This window comes from Sceloporus occidentalis, unplaced genomic scaffold (genome assembly GCF_023333645.1).
Source record: "Sceloporus occidentalis isolate IW3139 unplaced genomic scaffold, rSceOcc1.0.p SCAF_2, whole genome shotgun sequence".
NCBI classification, from domain to species: domain Eukaryota; kingdom Metazoa; phylum Chordata; class Lepidosauria; order Squamata; family Phrynosomatidae; genus Sceloporus; species Sceloporus occidentalis.
The window spans coordinates 114,565,888-114,575,049 of record NW_028316982.1 but is presented as its reverse complement, the minus strand read 5'-3'; positions in this window follow the sequence as shown (position 1 = coordinate 114,575,049).

Here is a 9,162-nt window from a genome sequence, read left to right as displayed (position 1 = left end):
TAATCAGAGAATTGGCTGCTCTAACAGCTTGGTTTGCTATTGTGCAGCACATATATCCTTCTGTCCCCCTGAAACTCTTTTGGATTTCTTTTAATATTCTGACTTTGCATGAGGTAAGCCTGCAGCACTGCTGAAAATATCCTCAGGATACAAGTAGTTAGTGAACCATTGCCTTGGCACTTTGGCACCATTATGTCAGAATTAAGCATTTGTCTGATAGTGAATTATGACAAATTCCATGGTGCTGGTGGTTTTAGGACTTGGAGACAAAAAAAAAGAATCCCTTGCAAGCCATGCTGTCAGTTTGTTACTGAATCAACAATCAAAACAGAGCAGCCATTTCGGTATTTTGCTTCAGAGATTACGAGTGATGTAACACATAGAAAGTGAGATGTTATTGAGACAGGAATCAGGACACTATTTCAGATTGTGTGGGAAAGGTGGGATATAAATAATCTGATTTACAAAAATAGAAGCATTCACTAAATGGCATTTCCAACAGGAATTGCACCACATTTTCAAGCTTCTATCATGTAATACACAGAAAGTGAGATGCTACTGAAATAGGATTCAGGGCACCAATACAAATTTTGTGGGAAAGGTGGAATATAAATAAACTGAATAACAATACTAACAAGAATAGATACATTCATTAAGGGGAAAAACAGATGGCACTGAAGGGGCGGTGTGATGTCGCCCCTGAGAGAGCCGGAATGGGGCCTTGGCAACTGCACACTGTGGCCCCAATCCATCCAGCTTTTACCCTAAATAGCAGCAGAAAAAGACCATTCCTATTTAGGCAAAATAAGAAATGCCCCTTCGCATCAAGAAAGTATACTTTCACTGGCTCTGGGGCAAGTGGCGCCTGAACGCCAGGCCCCTAAGCCAGCTAGAAGCTGGCTTTACTGGACTGACTGTTTCAGCCCTAAAACACAGTTCCAACTGGAATTGTACTACTCTTTCAAGTTTCTGTAAATAAAGAGGGAAAGAGTATTGAGAAATGGTTGAAAAACATGTTTCTTGTGCATTGAAAAACTCTGACAAACAGAATCCTAAACCGATAAGAATCTTTACTGTTTGGGATTTATTCTATGCAAAACTAAGACCTAGCTGTTTTGAGAGGAAACAGCATTTTTCCATAGACAATTCTGTAGTAGGGAACTTAATGTGCAAAAAATTTGCATGTTGTATTTTTGCACATAAAACAGCACATAATAAGCAAATAGTCCTTAAAATTTCTTTTTAAAAATTTTTTTCGCTGCTTACATCAAGAAGAAAATTAGTGAAGAATTGCATCTCTTCAAGGAACATGGGCTAGGTACATTGTACCTAGTGACATCTTCCCATTAGGTACAATAACTTGGCCCTCCTCCAGTAGTAGATAACTAGGGCCCAGTACATACCGGCAGAAAGCAGTGTCCTGGTGGCAATTCTAGGGTTAGGGAGCGCTCACCAACTGTACACTCCCTAACCCTAGCACGTCACGGTGGCAGCATAATGGTGCCCCCCGTCCACACGGGGCCACCATCATGATGTAAGCGACACGCAGCGTATAGATGTTGCTGCATGTCACTTATGTCTCAAGTGTGCCAATAGCGCACTTGTGATGTCCGCATGGTGTCCCAATAAGAACCTGGTTTTTCTGGGTTCTTTTCGGGGCAGAGGAACACCACGTGATTTGGCTGCTGCAGCATCCCTCCAGAGGAAAACCGGGCACCTCCAGCCCACCTATTTGGGGTTGTCTGTCGAGCCCCTAGGACACATATATTAATTCCCTCCATCTAGGGTGCATCAACTCAGCACTCCTAGGGCAGCTACATCTTAAATGTTTTGCCCTGAGATAGCCTCAGGGTGAAGTATTATGGACGATGTGATCAGGGAAATTAGCTGTGTTATGGAAGCAAGTGGGATTAGTCTGTCTGTAGTTGTGGCATCCTGGCTGCTTCTACCTTAATGACCATTAATGCTGTGGAGGCCCAGTGGCCATGAAAAAGCTCAGTAGTACTTTGAATACTAAAATCTGGTGTAGTCCACTGAGAACAGTAGTGCTACCATTGTTTTATAGCCAAGAAAATGCCACAAAGAAATTATAGAGGGAAAATAACCATAGTAATAATAATATTTATTTATAATGCCCTTTCCACCAAAGGGTGGTATATCAGAACATATACAATAAAAAATGAATGATTAACCACCACACTATAAAATCCTAGAATTATATGCGAATATGCTTAAAACTGAAGGGTAATTTAAGTTTCCTAAGACTTCAGCATTTGCTAAGGAAAGAAAAATATTTAAATATCAAAAATATCAAAGCCAAGCCTGTAAGGGTCTAGCTTTAAATTAGCTGAATAGCAGAAACTTGTCTTCATCTACCTATGCTTCCCTAAGAACTGAGATTGACTCCAAAAACAACACAAGTAGCTTGTATTACAAATAAAATTTTACTAATGGCTTTAATCTATATATATATATATATATATATATATATATATATATATACATACATACATACATAAAAGCAATATCCTAATATCTTGTGAATAGTTCAGGTAAAAATCTTTATCTCACCATCTTCCCAAAGTAGGTTGAAAGAGGAATAAAATGGGAATATGCAGTGCAGGAGAAATTGAGCTTCAACAGACCAGCATCAAAAGCCACCCTCAGGGCAGAGTGGGGGCATGATGTCTCCAAGCCAGCCACTTGGATGCCGCACCCATGCTACCTGCCTGACCAGATGATGGGTGGCGTCATGCTGCATCTTCAGCACAGTGCTTACATGCACTGTGTCAAAGAAGCAGTGAAAAACTGTCACCATGGTGGCAAGGATGCCCTTTCTGCAGCACAAAAAGGAGCCTCCTTTTTGTGTGTAATTGCCATGGTCCTGATCCATCAATGAAAGAGGTGATTGCAGGCTGCCCCTTAGGGGCTGTCTGTACAGCCCCATTCTTGAGAGGTAATGTCTGTTAGTCCTAAAGGCGGAATGACCTAAATCACATGATTAGTTTGAAAGAGAGAGAGAGAGAGAGAGGAGCTTGCATGCAGGAAATCCCTATCTATCTAAGGTGGGGAAAGAGAATGCAAAAATCTTTCACCAAAAACAGAAACAAAAATAAGCAAATGCTTACAGTTCAGGAATAAATGGTAAGAGCTGATTTGGCAGTTATGTTGTGTGGATTATGCCAATGATGCACAGCTTCACAATGATCTGGCCAACTGTGTTGTGCTGTGGATGAAGTATCACATGTTCAGTGCAAATGTGTTATATTGAAACCCCATAGATTAGGGGCAACTCCCATACAGTTCAGCATGCACAAAGATAAGGAAGTTATTGTCCCCAAAGTCTGAAGGACAAAAGGTTTTCTGGCTTTGCTATAGATCTCTTGCTAGGTGGCCCACAGACTTCCTATTCAGCCACCAGATGCCAATCACTACTGTCAACATGCCCTACTTTCGATTATGCAGATCACAGGATGGCTGTAGGCTGTATGGCTATGGCTTTCTACAAGGAATAGTTCTGGGTCTTAAATCAGTGAGTAAGGATAAATGGAAGAAGTGGCAATTGGACAATAAAATTCTGGATCATGTCCTCAATATATGTTCGTGTATATTTTAATGACTCCAAAGCTTTGGCCAATAATAAATAGATCTGCCTCAAATAGCAGTGATGCTGGAAAACCTGCTACGCCTTATCTTGAATAGCATGGGAGAAAAAACACACAGATTATTTAGTTCGCTTATTAGGTGAATGTCAAAGTACATCACATGTTCCATCCCAGTTTATTTTACCACTAGCTTTTGAAGTATTAAAGCAAGTTTGTTTACGTATAGTTGCTGTCAAGTGGCAGCTTGCATCAGGAAAAGCATGCATCATCTATAAAAACAGCATGAAGGAAACATGGTTCTAAATGATCAGAAAGTTCTGTGAAGTGGTTGGTTGTCTTGCCAGTATAAAAATGGTGTGAGTTTGTGGCTGATTGCTGGGCTACTGATATGTTCAAATGAGTGCTTGCACACTGTCAATTGCTGGTCATGCAACATCTATGAAAAATGATATTTTGTTGGCATAGTGACACTGCTATATGACACCTCAAACAAGTAACACTTCTGAACTACAGTTCTCAGAACCCTTTCCCTAGCTATTGTGGCCAGATTCTGGAAGTTGTAGAGTGTATCCACACTGCAGAAATAAAGCAGTTTGACACCACTTTAACTGCCATGACTTTATTTCAACAGAATTCTGGGATCTGTAGTTTGGTGAGGCCCCAGAGCTCTCAGAGAGACCAGGGTGAATGTCTCACTAAACTACAGAACCCAGGATTGCATCGGAAGACACCATGGCAGTTAAAAGGGGAGGAATATTGAGAAACTGCTTTATTTCTGCAGTGTGGATACATCCATAGTCTACACTTTACTTTTAGGGGGCTCTGCATGTATTTATATCAGTGTTTTTTGAAATGATTCCAATAATTAGTACATTACAGCCCTCCCCCCAAGAATTGGGAAACCGTTGTTTAGCATATTTCATTTCATTCTAGAATGGGGTAACTTCTCTGTAATTAACATCCTCCTAACAGCCTTTCCTATTCTGGTAACCTCTAGACGTGTTTGACTAGATTTTCTATAACCCCATAGATATATGGTCTTATGGGAGTGTGGTGTAGTGGTTTGAATGTTGGACTAGGATACTGGGAGACCAGGATGTAAATAAGTTCTGAACTGGAATGATGTGAAAATATTGAAGGGATTCTGAGAAATATGGTGTAGATGAGATTGACATATTTTCATATCTGTACTGCCATATTCTTTCTGTCTAGTTCTCATTCATTCTGTTAGGATGCATCCAGTAAGTTAACAGCCACCAGCCAATAGAAAGTGTTCATGCTAATTTAAGTGAGCATCTTTTAGGCATCAAGGAATACATAGGAAACATCTTTAGCTCCCTAAAGATGCAATTCTTTGCTAATTTTGTTCTTGAGGAAAGCAACAAATATGAAGTTGCATATAAGCAACAAATAATTTTAGCCATTTTCTCCCTGCTGTGAGAAAGTGTTCAAAAACTGGGCAGTTTTCAAAGACTTTTCATAATTTGGGTTTTATACTGCATAAAATCCCTCCCCTTCCCCCACATAAAACAGCATTTACTGCCAGAAAATAATATTTTAATGTATTTTTATTATTATTATCCCTAGAGAATACTGTTTACTGTACAGAAAATGTTTCTGGAGGAAAAAGTATGAATTTTGTCCAGAAGAGCACCTAAACTGAGAAGGTTGTTGGCAAGCCAGGATTCCACATGTCAAGGTTTTTCAGTACTCAAGAAACACATTTTTTTCAACCATTTCCCAAATATTTTCAAGTATTCTTCTTATCCTTATTATCCACAAAGGGTACAAAAGACTAAAAAGTGTACACAAGACTAAAAAGTGTACACAAGACTAAAAAAAAGGTGTCCACTTTTCTGCTGTAACTAATGGTGCACAAATTTGTACTCTTTCCTCCTTCTCCTCTTCCTCCTCTGTTATAATTTCAGCAACGTAGTGGCAAAGGATAATTTATGTATTGGCCCCATTCACATGAGTAATGCATGTTTAATATATTGCTATGTTCCATATGTTTTTTTATTTCATGTTTATTGTTATTGCTTTGTATTATCCCCTCTGTTGTTAGCCGCCCAGATTCCCAGTGATTGGGTGGCATATCAATAAATCTTATTGTTATATTATATTATTATTATTTCTTTTATTACTATTTTGAGTAATATTTTATCATAACAACATCCATATCTAACACAGAGATTCCATCCACCACCACCCCATCATTGGTGCCTTTTCCCATAACAATTTCAATAAACTCTTTACAGATACTGGTGAATATGAACTTTCCCAATGAAATGACATTCCCCCCCCCCCCCCCAAAGTATTATCTTAAACTCCAGATAATGAATCCACTCCAACAGAGATGCCTGCTCACTCTATCTTACAGGTGCTCTCCATAATAGCTGATTTACGCCCACCCTCCAAAGGTCAATCTTGGAACAGAAAAATGTGTACAATTTTTGTGCTTTGTTTTAATGCTTTTTATTTGTAACCCACTAGAAACTTGGCACATACTCTTGAACACACACACTGGGAAATCTAAAGAAAACACACACAGAGAGTCACATTCAGAAGTGAAATGTCCATTTTAGACTTTCAAAGGGAATTTAGCTTTTCTATGCTTGAGTTATTTCTCTGAACAGCTTTGACTTTTGGGATGTAGTTGTTGCTCAGTGCATCTATCTAACTAGCTTTGTGTAGTGAAGGGTAATTTTTAATATTCTTTCCCAAAGCATTCCATGGAATGTAGCTGCATTTTGAAAAGGAAAAGCTCACTGCACCAGTTCACACATTCATCTTGTTGAAGTTTTCAGTGCATTATCTTTCTTATTGGATGCCCTATAAAGAAAAAAAAAAGCAAAATGTGTCAGATACCATTTCCAGCTGCTAATTTCTAGCTGCAGAAAGAGATTTTTTTTAAAAAGCCCTGTAGCCTCTGTACTACATGGGAAACATGGACCATCCATGTGCTGACTATCATCTAATTGACCTGTGTATAATAGGTCATATTGTGGCACAAGCAGAGAACAGATATGGGATTTGAAGAATCCAGGGAACAAAATGGTCAAGATTATTTAAATAACTCCTCCCTCCAAGCCACCTGTTAAAGCAGAAACTGTCAGGATCGATGTATCCAAAAAGAAAATGTCCTAGATGCTGCAATATAGGACATGAATGAAAAGTAACCTGAGTTCAACAGGAAACCATGATGAGTATGCATTTTGAAGGAGGCTGAGTCACAGGGAGTTGATGACACAAAGGCAGGACACGATGTCATCAAGCTTCAATACTGCAGTGTCATGGCACATGTGAGGCAGGAAACTGTATAGTACACCAGTTGGGGGGTTAGACTAAAACCTCTGCTAGAGATTGTGTATATAAGGGAGGAGTTTCAATGCTCTGTGTTTTGGGTGGTGAATTGTGGGTGGTAGTGGAGCGTTATGTCAGTCAGTGTAAGTACCTGTATATATTGCAACTATTAAGCTTATTGCATAGGCCCTGGGGAACGTGACCGGAGGGGAACAGAAGGGAGCGGGAATGGAACGGGGAAATAATGCATGTTACCACATGGGAGAATGCTGACAATGCCGCCAGAAGTCCCCGAGCCATTCCCCATCCATCCCACAGCAGCCAATTTTCAACAACTGTTCAGAATTATTCTTAAAAATCAGCTGCTGTGGGACGGATGGAGAATAGATCAGGGACTTCCGCCAGCATCAGCAGCATTCTCCTGTGTGGTAATATGTGTTATTTCCATGTGGTAACATGTGTTATTGTCCCTTCCCGCTCCTTTCTATTCTGCTCCGGTCACATTCCCCAGGGCCTTTGTGATAAATTTAAAAGATTAAAAGCTTCTCAAAGAGAACCCAGCACTTATCGTGCCTGCAGCTTCTGTATGAGAGAAGGATTTCTCCAACTTGTACAAACTGTACAGCAGAGCTTTCTGTGGTGTTTGTTCCTGGCACAAAACGTCTGCATGTGTACTTCAGGTCACACATGCACCAACAGAAACAACATCAGACTATAACTACAAGAAATAGAAGAAGAAAATTAAGAAGAGAAAGTAAGAGAAAAGGAAGAAAGAAACCCTAGATTAGTATGAGATTAACCACACATGAAAAAAACTAGAAGACATTAGGAATGCATTCCCCTGGCCCATGTAAATGAAGATTTCACTTACTTCACTGCATAATCTGAAGATGTAAATTTGCTTACAAAAAACTTCAATATTATATTGCCATAATAGACACTATATATCTACTACATGTCTACTATATAGTTGGTTGCAAACCAACTCCAAACAGTCTTGGATGAAACCGATTATCTAGATCCATTTCAAATGGATACAGAATAGACTGCCTTGGTCGCCTTGGTCGATGATCTCCGTCTGGGCATCGACAGGAGAAGTGTGACCCTGCTGGTACTCTTGGACCTCTCAGCAGCCTTCAGTACTGTAGACCATGGTATCCTGGAACGCCTGAGGGAGTTGGGAATTGGAGGCTCTGCTTTGCAGTAGCTCTGTTCCTACCTCTCAGGTAGGCTCCGGATGGTGATGCTGGGAGACAGCTACTCTTCTAAAAGAGAGCTGACAGTAGGTTCCAGATGGTGATGCTGGGAGACAGCTACTCTTCTAAAAGAGAGCTGACATCTGGCATCCCTCAGGGCACCATTCTGTCTCCCATGCTATTTAACATTTACATGAAGCCGCTGGGTAAGATCATCCAGAAACATGGGACTGATGACACCCAAATCTGTTTCTCAATGTCTTGGACTGCTTCAGTGACCAAGGAGGGCATCTCCCCTCTGAATGACTGTCCCAGGTCAGTAATGGACTGGATGAGGGAAAATAGACTTAAGCTGAATCCAAACGAAATGGAGGTACTAATCCTGGTATGGAGATATGTTCACCAGTCCTGGACAAGGTCACACTTCCCCCAAAGGATTGGGTTCACAGTCTGGGGGTTCTCTTGGACTCTTCACTTCAACTGTCTTCACATATAGATGGGGCAGCCAGGAGTGCCTGTTATCAGCTTCAGCTGATACGCCAGCTGCGACCCTATCTGGAGCTGCAGGACTAGAAACGGTTGTACATGCACTAGTATCCTCTCTTCTTGATTTCTGCAATGCACTCTACATAGGGTTACCCTTGTGCCACATTCAGAAGCTTCAACTGGTTCAAAATATGGCAGCCAGATTGGTCGCAGGTAAATCTAGGTTCAACCATATTACACCTATCTTGAAATCTTTGCATTGGCTGCCTATTAATTTCCAGGCACAGTACAAGGTTTTGGTTATCACCTACAAACCTCTACATGGTTTTGGTCCATCTTACTTGATGGAATGCCTCCTCCCATATAATCCTTCCCTCACACTCGGGTCCTCTGGGAAGAACCTACTACAGTCAAAAAAATCCAGATTGGTAGCTACTTCCCAGAGGACTTTTTCAATTGCCGCTCCAAAAAATTGGAATGACCTGTTGGAAGAGAGGCAACAGATAACATCTCTTGACCCCTTCAAAAAGATGATTAAAACGGTCCTCTTCTGGCGAGCCTTCCCAGACTGA